The sequence below is a fragment of the Emydura macquarii genome, unplaced genomic scaffold (genome assembly GCF_026122565.2).
Source record: "Emydura macquarii macquarii isolate MOO-44397 ecotype Brisbane River unplaced genomic scaffold, CSIRO-AGI_Emac_v2 contig_1119, whole genome shotgun sequence".
In the NCBI taxonomy this organism is placed as follows: Eukaryota; Metazoa; Chordata; order Testudines; family Chelidae; genus Emydura; species Emydura macquarii.
The window spans coordinates 6,348,505-6,361,774 of NW_027131256.1; the positions used below are offsets into that span (position 1 = coordinate 6,348,505).

General features: G+C 43.4%; 1 protein-coding gene across 1 annotated transcript in view; it reads left to right on the top strand.

The window, feature by feature from the left end:
• Positions 1-13,270, top strand: part of LSAMP (limbic system associated membrane protein) — a 1,203,385-nt gene that overhangs the window by 658,858 nt on the left and 531,257 nt on the right. The window lies entirely within an intron of this gene.

Here is a 13,270-nt window from a genome sequence, read left to right on the forward strand (position 1 = left end):
CCCTGGGGATTTTCTGCCTTCCTCTGCATGGTGAGGCACGGCTCACTTGCTGGTTTGAACTAGAGTAAATAGTGGATTCTCTGTAACTTGAAGTCTTTAACATGATTTGAGAACTTCAGTAACTCAGCCAGAGGTTATGGACCAATTGCAGGAATGTTGGGTGAGGTTCTGTGGCCTGCGATGTGCAGGAAGTCAGACAAGATGATCAGGATGATATCTTGTGGCCTTAAAGTCTATGAGTCTATGAGTGTATTATAAAGCTTACATTACCGTATCAACCCTGACTTTTCTTAAATAAGCATCCTGTGTCTGATCTGCATTGGTGACCCATGGTAGGTGTCAATACAAAGTGGTGATTTGTACAGGGAATGAACTCCTATGCATCTCAGATGCTTGCGATGACAGTGGGTTAAATATCTATGATGTCCCCCCTCTAGTGAGTGGTGACCATAGATGATTTAAGCCTCCAACCACTACTAGCTAACAGTTTTATGCCGTTACTTCTAGTGGCAGAACCCTATGCTTTCAGTCCTTGCTGATCAGTCCTTGCTGATGACCTATGGTGAGAATCTGAGGTGAACCTTCTGTGATGAAAACTAAGGAAATAATTAGGGATTCTTGATCCAAACTGAATGAGTGCTGTCAAATGTTTTCCTCAGTTCTTCAGCTAATTTCTCTAGTGTGCATTTGCACCCCTCAGGCATCAATTTTCTGTGATTATTCTAGTAAGCAAATTTATAGCCAGGAAGATTCACAGAGTGAATTTTAAGTGAATGTTGCAGAATGTTCATAGAAAACAAATTTTTGAATTTGTAATTGACTGTACCTGCAAAGAGAAACCTGATTCCAGAAGTTACTCTTATCCAATCGGGGGAAAGAAATGTAGCATATGACCCACGTATCCAACCCAAACATCTCAATTTTTGGTTTTCCAGTTCTTTCAACAGAATATTTGCAGACATGCTAACAAACCAACAACTATTCTCAGAGACTATTTTGCAAATGATTTTGAATACTGGATGCATTTGAAAAATCATGATCTATTTGCAGACAATTTGTGAACAGAAAAAAACCCCAGAATTAGTTGAATGAAGTATTCAGTATTAATTATTTGTCTAGCATTATTTGTTTCATCTGCTTTTTTGTTTTTATAAATAAAATAGGGAACAATTTATAGCAGTAAATGTGGCCTATGCTCTGATTTCTTCTAATCTCAGGGTTATTAGGAATATTCTTGATCAAACATCCCTTTGTAATTCATTCCCCTTGTCACACTGTGCCCTTCCCTACTCTCCATCTTCTAATGGATGTTGTGTGGTGGTCAACCTGTTATCCTTGAAACAGAAAGATTGCAATTGGCTACATTTGTATCTTAGACATTACCATTGCCAACTCTCTTCAGTGGAGCCAAAGGAAACATTTTTCTTTTCCTCCCCTTTGAACGCACATGCACACACAGGTCTGAACATTCATTGCCCAAAGAGGATCTGTATGGTCTTGAGATTTTTTAAAAATGGGCCTGACTCTGGGAAAGATTTAGTCCACAATGGATTTTTAATTCGAAGACACAGTATGTTGGTTACAAGACGGGGCCATGCTTCAGGAGTGCTGTGTTCTGTTTTCAGTTCTGTCACAGGCTGGCTGATTTATCTCTTCATTTGTAAACTGGGGCTTAATACCTTATTGCATGCCAAGTGTTTAAAGGTCCATGTATGGGTGCAGGGACAATTTTTATAGTGGGGGTGCTGAGAGCCATTGAACCACACTGTGTAAACCCTGTATACAATGGAAACCACTTCATGCAGGGGGTGCGGCAGCACCTCCTGCACTCCTAGTTCCAGCACCTCTGGATGGAAAGAGAGCGAGAAGCATGAAAGTATTATTTTCTCACCACACTTCTCCTCCACAGTGCATGGACATGCACATGTTTACTTCTAATTTAGCTACCCAGGCTATGATTTCATCACATTCCATAAACTTAGCAGGGTTGAGTTTGGTCAGTATTTGGATGGACTCTATCCAAGAAACCCAGAGATGCTATAAGAAGTAATGGTGGGGAATTCACTGTATGGCATTCTTCCCTGAAAATTGGTATCGAACCAGCGCTGGAACATGTCTTTAGATCATGTTGTTACCTTTCAGATGATACACAAAGTAGAGGTCCTGACCATTTGTAGCCATTTTCTCACAAGATTCAAGATGTTAGGCTCTGGGTCCTAGGCATATCCCACTATGGGGTGAATATGTTTTGCATCCCTCCCTTATTCTGTGGTTTCAGCAGGACACTGTATTGACAAACACCTGTCAGAGATGGTCTACTTAGACCTGCCTCAGTGCAGGGAACTGGTCTAGAAGATCTATTGAGGTCCCTTCCAGTCCTACATTTCTATTATTCTATGATTTCTGTCCTATGCTGTTGCATTGTGCTGCTCTGCTGTATGACACAGCTGCCTCCTCCTTTCACCCAGAAGTGGCTGCACTTAAGTGGTGGATGAAGTGATTCTTATGCACTAGTATTTATTTTATAGAGTGATTTCAGATCTTTCTGGCCAGGAAGTGGTATATACATATCATGCATCATTATTGAGTAAAATGTGTCACCTTGTAAGTTATTTTCTAATTACACAATTACTTTGTGTGGCATTAATAAAAAAGACTGTGATATTTTTCAGCAAACTCTAGTTTTAAGTAAATAATTATTGGAGACAAAATGATTTATTAAATTAAGTAATTTTTTATTAGACCTAATTTTGACTTCAAGTCATTTTTACTAGTGCTACATTGTAAAGTAATTTCATAATTGGTAATACATTTGTCACCCCTGTAAGTAATGATTTTACTTAGTACACATTAAAAAGGATTAGATTTTTTAAGAGGGTACTAAGTCTTCTGGGGTAATAATAATAAAGTATAACTAACATTTACTGCATTATACCTCTCATCCAGAGCACTCAAACACTACTTTGCAAGCTTAATTTTATAGAGATCACCACGTCACCTACCTACTTCACATCTTGGATGGAACATGGCAGCTGGTTTTAGCAGCATCCCAAACTGAGCAGCAGGTTCATGTAGGAAATGAAGTAGAGGGCTACCCAGTTAACCTGCAAAGGATATTTAGAGCAGCAAGGATCGTCTAGCTATATCGCACTTAATCAAGTCCCTGTCATTGCAAGGGCCTGAGTCATTGATGCACATCGATCCTCCCCATTCTCTGTCTTTGGCGCACAATAGTTTAGACTCCTGAGAGCTGTAATATGTTGGTTTAATTTTGGTTGATGGGTTTAGTGTGCAATTGGCTGAGTTGTATTAGTGGCCTGTGATGTACAGGAGGTCAGACTAGATGATTTGATGGTCTCTTCTGGCCTTAAACTCTATGACTATGATTATCCTTGTTGAAATTTGGCCAGGGCACTGGTGCTTACATATTTTGTAAAAAGAGGGGTCATGGATATATAATGACCACAGGAAGTCAAGCCCCCTGTTTTACTGTTTATGCTAATGTATACCAGATGAAGATCTGGCCCAACCTCTCCAGTAGCACCGCATTCCCTCACATCAGATTGGGGCTTATGTTCAGTCCTGATTTGTCAGTGTCATGTCCTGCAATGCCTGTGTGGTCCTTGGAGCTATCCCACCTGAGTATTGACCCAGGTGAACACTGCTAAGCAGGACCACAACACAGGAGTCTGGCTGTGTCTAGTGTCTGCTTTAAAGTGCTGGGGGATCTGCTGCAGGTTTTTCTGGGGCTGGATCCAGAGTTAATTTTGTGAAGATGTGAAAACCCAGGACAAGTTTGCAAGGCTGAGGGGAGGGGATCCTTTACTGATCTGAACTTAGTAGTTCAGACTTCTTGTCCATGAATGTTACATGCATGAGGATACAGAATCTGAGGAAGAGCAGGGAGTAAGGAAGCTGAGAACTGAATGGTCCCCGGAAAGTCCTCACTCAGGAGGCAGACAGAAGGGGAAGGAGGAGCTCACCTTTTGCATCAGCTGCCTGCACCTTCCATTTATGCCCATTGTAAATAAATTACATTTATCATTACCTCCTCTCTTTGTCTCCAGGCTTTCAAGGTGTTGAAAGCTCCAGTTAAATGGCTCACCCAAAGAAAACACTGTTGTATTTGCATAATATTTTCATAAGACACTAAGCTCAATCTGAGCCTGGAGGGAGATGCGGATGTTTCCTGCATATTTTATATATCTTCCTCATTTTCCGCTAAGGCTCTAAATTGCAGAACAGATATGGACACACGCACATATATAAGATTATTTTCACAGGCAGTGTGGCCTGGATAGAGATGGGATGCGTCTGGGGTATTTCTGTACATTCTGGCTGTCAAGAGCTGCTAACACCCCATGGAAAACTCTGAAATATTCCATTTAGAAACAGTGCTGCTTCTATTTAACGCATATGCCGTATTGCTCTTCCCTCCCTCTTTATTATTAGGGACATCTGCATGAAAACAGAATCTTTTTATCTTGGGAGTTCATCGGCCTCTGCTGATTATTCCCCCTCCCCTCCTTTTCTGAAGTCATCATCTTCTGATTGCATTACAATCGCGCTCATGCCACCTCAGGCTCTGTTCTCATCAACATGCTCAAAACAAGAAGGGGTGGGGATGGTCAGTGCGTAGAGAGGAAACCTCATGGAAACTTGTGCTCCTTTCTGGTGTGTCTTATCTCACACGAGGCTAGTCAAAGTAGAGGTTAACAAAGCTATGCGTATTGTTACCGGGACTTTACGGACAACTCCACCGCCATGGCTACCAATACTTAGTGACATAGCACCGCCCCATATTCGCCATGTGAAGGCCTCTGTCACACTGCTGGCCAAGATCCATGAGAATAGCAACCTGCCATTGTATGCAGACCTCTTCAACAGCCCCCCCAGCTCGCCTGTCTTCTAGCTGCCCCCTATGTTCATTCATGCCATCACAGAACATAACGGTGGAATTTGCTGGGCATAACGAGTGGTCCGTGATGACAGTCATTAATCACTCGCTCGTCACTAACCCAACCATCTGTCCACCAGGTTTTGACCTGCCAAGGCAACTGTGGTCATCTCTGAACTGGTTTCAAACAGGAAAGGACAACTATGCGGCCAATCTCTTTAACAGGGGTTAGTCTAATGACCCGCGATGCAGCTGCAGTCAACTTCAGACTACATTGCATATCACTGTCGAGTACCCACTGACTTATTTCGATGGCGGGCTACCGGGTCTCCACCTGGCTGATGGTGACGCCTTTAAATGGCTGGGCACGTTGCGCGTGTGCAGATATATATTGTGAGACAGCAGGGCCAGAAGGCAGCAGGAGGGTGATCCTATTTGTGTTCCAGGAAGTGGGTGGGCGTGCTGCTAAAGGCCCCTCCCCCAGCCTAAAGGGAGGAGTCACTGGACCCAGGACTCAACTGATTCTGTGGGACAACTAATGAAAAAACGGGAGCAGGTGTGGGGGTCACAGGGTCAAACGGGAAGTATATTAGCCCCAGAATGCTCAGACCCTTGTTGCCTGTGGACTGAACAGGGGTTACTACAGGTCAATTAGGAGCACCTGTGGCCAATTACAGCCCAGCCAGACCCGATAAAACCCCCTGCGTCAGCCAGACAGAGGAGAGATGAAGGAGAGCTGACGGGAGTATTGGAGGCATGCGGTGACTGATGGCAGGACCCAAGAGCCAGGTGAAGGGGAATGCTGGGAGGGAGGCTTCAGTGCCAAACCCCTGACGCAAAGATACAGAGGCCTGAGGGAAAAGGACCCTCCCAAAAGGGGGGAATGGGACTGAGAGACTCCCCCAGACAGGAGGATTGATAGAAACCCTGCCCAAGAAGAGAGGGGGTGGGAAACCCCAGCGGCTGGAAGGGCAGAGAGGGAAAGTAGCCCAGGAGAAAACTGCAGCCAGAAGCATTCTCGGCAGTGCATAGTAGTTACTATAAGGGCTTCTGGGCTGGGACCTGAAGTAGAGGGCGGGCCCAGGTCCCTTCCCCCTCACCTCTTTCCCCACTGGGCACTACCGGGATGAGAAATGCCTAGAAATAGGGGCAGCAGACAGGACCCTGACCCTCCACGAGGAGGAAAAGTGTGGGACCCACAGTAGCAGAGCTGGCAAGTCAGTGCCAGAGCTAGAAGTAGGACCCTGGTTTTCTGTCTCCTAGCCCTCCTCTGTAAACACAAGATCATCAGTCACCTTTTCCCCCAAATACCATATGTAGAACTGGTAAAACAATATTTTTATTTGCAGATTTTTGTGGTCTTTGATACTGTTGTGCCAAGATGGATGAACCATTTTGCATGGCAAAAAACAACTGATCTGAACCTTTGCATAATATTTTAAATGAACTTTTTAGAGGGTTAAAAATGAATTAACATCATTTTCTCCCAGGTATTTTTCCCTGTTTATATTTCTCTGCCCCTCTTGGCTCCAGCCACAACAGGAGGCACCAAAATATGACAAATTGTTCTTGAGGGGTTCCCAGCACAACTCAGCAGACCTGGAGAACTGGCTAAACAATGGAACCTCCCAGTCTTTTTTAAACATTGCTATCAGTTCCGTGTGTGCCTGCTCTGAACTAAAACCAATGGCAACACCAGGGGAGACGTAATGTTCACTTTAATCCTTCTGCCACTATCCTCACCTTGACGATGTTGACAACAATGAGAAGAGATCTGTCATACTACTGGTGGTCACAGACTGCAGTTCAATCACAAGGAAAGGACACTGGGGATGCAGAAGGATTTTTTAGCACTTTTGTGAAAGAGTAAGACTGAGAAACTCACCAAATAAACACCTTGGCTGGTTTATTTTTTCCACACAAGATACTGCAAAGTTAATTCTGCCCCAAGAGCTCCAGTAGATATGTACACTTTGTATCTTCTGCTGGTGCATGCTGGCAAATATTGAATTTACTGCTAGAATTAAGTGACCAAGCAACATCACATTATTGCATTTAACTCTGCTCCTGTAGCTGTCAAAGATATCAGTGATGGAAATCAGCTTAAAATGCAGAATTATCTGATTTACCAATATCCATTATAGGCTGCGGTTCTGCTCTGTTATTGCCCAGGGGGTAGTCAGGTCTATCTATCCCAGGTTTTGCTTCCAGTTGAAACATGGTACAGTGAGTGACTGGTTATAATATGGCCTGTGGTGTGTTCCTTATGAATATGCAAGGATTAGATCCTGGTCTGTTTCTTATTTTCAGTATAGCACATTGGTTAGTTAGGTTAATTCCAGGTCAGACTTCCCTACGGGAATCTTATTGGGGAGTTGTCATGTTTCGGGGTGCAATCCAGACTAGTAAGAGGTTGTATCACCACCTACCCAGTAACTCTGGGTGCCTTAAATGCTCTGTTGCTATGACTCTCAGCCTGGACACCAACAGCCAGCAGACAAACATGCAATATCCTGAATGCCTGTGTGCTGTGCAACTCTGGTTCAGCACTCTGACCTCAGCAGCCTGCCTACACCACTACCGCTACACCCTGGTTTCCACCAGTTTTGGTTACACCTGGCAAGATGACCCCAACTCAATTTCAGTCCCTGAGTTCACCAAAACCATGTGCCCTGAAGTGTTCAGCCCACTCCTAGACCATTCAGAGAAATAATAAGATTTGTTTTCTCCTATAAAGAGAGAACGCCCAGCAGCTTGCCATATTAACTGGAGTTAATGGGTACTTCAATCCAAACACAGCACTGAGCTGGTTTAGACTAAAAATAAAACAAGTTTATTAACAACAGAACATAGGTTAGATGGGGCCAAGTAAAAGTAATAAAGTTAGAAAGGGAAATAAAGGGAATAAATAAAAGGGAAAACACGCATCTAAAAGTCTAAAACATCATCTTGCAATGTACGGTCTTTGTTTAAGATGGTTTCTTTCACCAATTATTCTTTGTCCAGCATGGCTACCAGTCTCTCAGTCAGGACCTTTCACAGAAGTAAGAAGTACTGGTCTCTCTTGTCGTCTTGGGTAAAAGATCAAGATGGGATCTCTCTCCATACCCCATATTCCCAAAGAATTGCTTTGTTCTCCCAGTTAGGAAGTACTTCTGGGCATTCAGGCTCTTGTGTCTCCCTGAGGTGTAGGAGCCATGTTAATTCTCTGTCTCTCAAGTTCAGACTCACAGCTTGATACCTTTTGTTTATGTGATATGTAAATTGAGGTAAAGCCACTTCCTTTGTCTAGGACAACCTGTTTATCGCCTTTACGTAGGTTAGGCTGTTTTTGTCTTAAACGTGCTAGTAACATTACACAAAGGGAATTTTTAACTATGCATATTAGGTTAACACATGCATTTTACAATGCTATTAATCACCAGTGTGTTCGCTTTCAAATGACACCTTACATGGCATATTTTGTACAAACATCACTCTAGTAGCGTGTAAGGTGTGAAGACAGGGTGCTTAGGGTTAGAGGGCTGTAACAGGGTTGCTGGCCCCTTAAATAAAATTGGGTTCAGTGCTCCTACTCCAGTCCAGGTGTGCCCTACTTAGTGTAATGAGGAGGGTGGGGCTGCCTCTGGGAGTTGTCAATCAGTTCAGAATGAGTTCAGAATGGGGAACAGGGAATCCAGAGTCCAGAATCCTGAGACAGTTTAGAGGGAGAATTTTAAAACCCAGAGTCAAGAAAAGAGATTCCAAAGTGCGGAGAGTAGAGATAGCTCAGAGGAAGAGCAGAGCTGGGCTAAGAGCTGGTGAAGGCAGGACAGCAGACATGTGGTCACCTACGAACTTCCCCAGGCCAGAGATCAATGGCTAGGTAAAGGCTGGAGGGGAGTGAAGGCTGGGAGTAGCGGACAGAGATGCCTCCGGGCTTGGAGGCTGGGGACCTACCTGGGAAGGAAACAGGCTAGAGAAACATCTCAGCTAGAAGGACTGGGGTGAGGCATGGTGAAAGACAGCTGAGCAGTGCCAGGGAGCTGAGGCGATGTGTGGTGAGAGACACCGGAGCCGTACTTGGGGACTGTTCAGATGAATGTTCTGTTTGGACTGTAGCTGGGGGAATTCTGATTTACTCTAGTGGGATTTTGGTAGTAAATTAACCCTGCAAAAAGGGCTATTTATGGAGTCTGAGGGCTGTACTGAGTTCATTTGCGGACTCGAGGGAAACTGAAGTGAGGGGCCAGTTGCAAGGCTGCCCTGAAGCCAAAAGAGGGCATCCTGGAGGAGGCCACATATTTACAGAGGGCAATAGATAGTATTATATATGGAGAGGGGGAGAGAGGCTACTTCACTTGAATCCAAGTGAATATTCAGAATGGCCCCAGGGCTACATCCCAGAGTCTGATTCCCCTTTAAAGGAAGTAGAGTAATTGGTTAAATTACTCCCAGTTGGTTATCTCCTATGGAGAGATGAGGCAGAAAATAAGTTTGAGGCCAGCAGTAGTACAGCATCTGGTGTGCCTGGCACATAACCTGCCTCTTGTCTTGTATATTATTGTTTTAAAAATATCAGAGGCAACACAGGAATTCATATTGTTAAAGTTAATCGCTGGATTAAATTGCCATTTGTCAATAGCAGTGTAATTTGTATTATAAATTACAGCAGTGTAGCTCTTGGGTGCATTTTATCAATAGGTTTCAAATAATTTAATAACAATATTTCTCAAAAATAAGCAACACCGCTCTCTTTTTTCTCACCCCTTTTTAAATTAACCAGTTCCGAGGGTTTTCGTCAGCGCACTAGCCAGCTCTGCAAAAATTCCTAGTAAATAAATTATCACCAGGAGTCTCAAAATCCATTATTATAAAAAAAGCCATTTTTCCCTCCCTAATCGATTGCCTGCTGTGTTGCTGCTAATGGGACTGTATGCACAGGTTGCACAAAAGGGAATTCATTTGCAGGTTCCTATTTATTGATTTATTTTCCAGCACATTTCTCACTAAACTTATAAATTAGTCAGTGCGTAATGGGGTTGTACATACATGTTGCACACAAGGGAGTGGACTTGCAGGTGCCTCGTATGTATTTTTCTTAATTTTACAGAGCATTTCTCACTAACCTTACAAATTAGTCAGTACATAAGATGAATGTCTGTCTACAACAGGGAACACATAAAGGTTGCTCATTGAAGGGGAATCTTCCATACTGATTCATAATTGAAATGGAAGAGCCAGGTACAGTGTTGGCAAATACTGTGCAAACGTCAGACACTCAAGCCCCTAGTTCTAGCCAATGGACTTCATTCCTGACCTGTAAAATCTCCAGATTTTTCTATACTGGCTTTCCACGTAGCTTTGCCCATGCACCTGTGTCCTGACCTGTAGTGTGTTTTCCTATTTTTAGTTCCACCCATCTACCCGGATCTCCCAGTGTACCTCCATCCTGACCTAAGGCATCCCTTGATATCCTAATACTGGGCTCCTCACACAGTTCTGCCAATGTCTCTCCAGCCTGCAATGCACAGTCCCTCTCCTCGCCCCCACGATTTAAATTCTTCCCACTCCCTCCAATTCCTTCCAATGCACCTCAGCTCTGATTGGCAGCACCCCTTGCTAGTCCAGATTCCAGTCCTTCCCCAAATACAACTCTGCCAATGCATCTTTCCCTCGACCTGCAGTGCTCCCCTGATCCTCCATTCCCACCCCCATAGCGCTGCCAGTGCATCTCGGTTATTTTATTTCATCTCTCTCAGCATGCAGGTTATTTTTTCTTTCTTTGAAAATTCAGTAAACATTGACACTTTTCTCTCTTTCTTTTCAGGTAAGTGGCTGTTCCTGTTTTTCTAAGGCTGGTGAACAGTTGGAGGGCCTCAACCGTAGAAGGTACTCTCTCTGATGTGGTTTCTTTCTTCTCCGGCATGGCTATTTTTCCTATCACATTGACTCATAGACTTTAAAGTCAGAAGGGATCACCATGATCATCTAGTCTGACCTCCTGCACGTTGCAGGCCACAGAACCTCACCCACCCACTCATTAACCTAACTACATTAATGCGAACTAGGGACCATTTAGTTCACACCAGCAGGGTCTACATGGGGCAGGTAGTGCACAGCACTTTAAAGCATCTACAAATCACTCCACTGTAGTCCAGACTGTGGTACCATGTGGACAAGCCTTAAGTGCCATTTAAAAAGACTCTAATTTGTTCCATCATAGTCTTTGGCTCAGAACGGGAGAGTCTTTTTCTGGTGTGACTAAACCATTGTCTCAAATGAGTTAGTTGGACACAGCCCTAAATATTTCCAAGAAATGAAAGCCTGGAACACATTAAATACCAATTATAATTAATGAGTCTTGGACATGTATAGGATATTGCTTTAAACCCCAGCACATCTAAAAATATCTTCAAGTGGGATTAATGGCATAAAGGATTTGATCAAATTATCAGTACTAATTTCCTTTATTATGGTGGTAGCCACACTGCTGTTAAAGAGAGACAGTCAAGATAAATCACCTACAGCATTATTTTTAATCCCTTATCTGTGTTACTAATGTTTTAAAGTTAAAAGATTTAAATATTCACCACATGACACTGCTTTGTATTTTACTCATCTAGGCGGTCAGTTTAGGTGAGTCATTTTTGTTTTCTTGGCTTCCTTGAAGTTTGATTCCCATGGCGTTGTGTGTATTATACTTTCCTGAGCTTTGTGTGATATTTTCTTAAAATTTAAATCCCAACCTTAATTTGCCGTAAACATAGAGAGATACATATTGTTCATCAAGGTTATGTAAAATGTTGTTCTCTCTAGATACTTCCTCTTTAGCAGACTTCCTAGTTCCTTCATAAGAAGGAGGTGCAGAGATCGAGAGGGGTGGGGGGAATAGACTCATATGTATGAGCAACAGTGGATGGAGGAAGTTTTGAGTTGGTTCTTGAGTTTGTCACCTGCAGCAAGGGCTCATTGTGAACGATGAATAAAAGGCCCATAAACTGATTGGATGGCGGGAGATAATGACAAAGTAGGTGTCCCAGGGGCCTGGTAATAAAGGCACAGAAGACTTTCTCCTCATTAGTTTTAATCTCTTTGGTACATGTGAAATGACTGGTGATGGTGGTGATCTGATGAGGTGGACCCTTGTCCCACTGGAAGCTGGACTAATATAATCATCTGGACTCCTTTGTCCAAAGTCTTGGCAGACAGGGCAAAGACAGACTGGGTCATGGAGACTGATCTGTCTATATACCCTCTCTGTATATCTGGGCATGGGTAGGAAGTAGCAGTGTGGGGGAAGCTTGCTATACTGGCTGTGAGTAGAGAGGACTCTGAAACTGTTAGCTGAATGTCTTTTAATAGGACTGAATTCTCCCCCAAAAAGAGAGAGGAGGAGACTGTGATGCCTGCACGTGGTCTGAGCCTCAGTCTGCTGAACCAGCAGTGCAGAGTCTTGAGGAAGCTAGTGAGAGAATCAGCAGGTTCCTTCCCTCCCCATCCTCCAGCCTCAGAGGATGGCGAAGATAGACAGCTTTCTTGCCGCTTGCAGTTCTGATGCAGAGCAAATGTTACTCTTCTTTTGCACTTTATTAGCTCTTACTTGGATCGCCGTGGCTAAAGTTGCTACTGGAGAAATCCCATAGCCACCAGTGTCCTATTGCAGGGTGCAATGCACTCTCAGCTCTTAGACGTCCCTCTTATCAACACAATTTGGCTCCTCTGAGCAAGGATTCCATGCAGAGATCAGTTTTCCCTTGACAGGCTTCTCCACACACATCTCCAACCCTGTCTCCTTTCTGTATTTCTTTTCCTGCTCATATTCCTGGGTCTCTCTGGAATGGTCCCTGGTTATTCATGTTTTGGAATATTTTAACTGGCACCCAGAGCTCATTTGGAAATGAGTGTCAGGTATTGGTGCTTTCATTTGTCCCTAATGCTGTTTTTACTGAGATGATTACTGGGCAATAATCAAAACCTCTACAGCTTTTAGATATGCAAGGGAGCCTTTGATAGGGGTAACTGGTAAGGAAGACACCGAGTAACTGATCTGCAGTGAACCAGCAGCTGTGCACAGGGGTATTTGGTCCATCACATGCTACAGAGCAGGAAGCAATTTGAAAAATGACACTTTTAAAAGAGCTGTCTGGTTTATTCTAACGCATCATAACAGCTGAGCAATAAAGTGGCAGCGCACAAGATCTATATGAGAAAAACCTGGCTAATTCATGTGAATGACAGTGACACCCATTGAGAATTTTGTGAATTTAGCAAGTAAGCATCATAATAATAAAAAAAAATGACAATGAATCACAAAACGTGCTTTATTCACTTACTTTGACAGCTGTAATTTAGTTAATTGTTTATAAGTTCATAATGTGCTGTAGCATATTT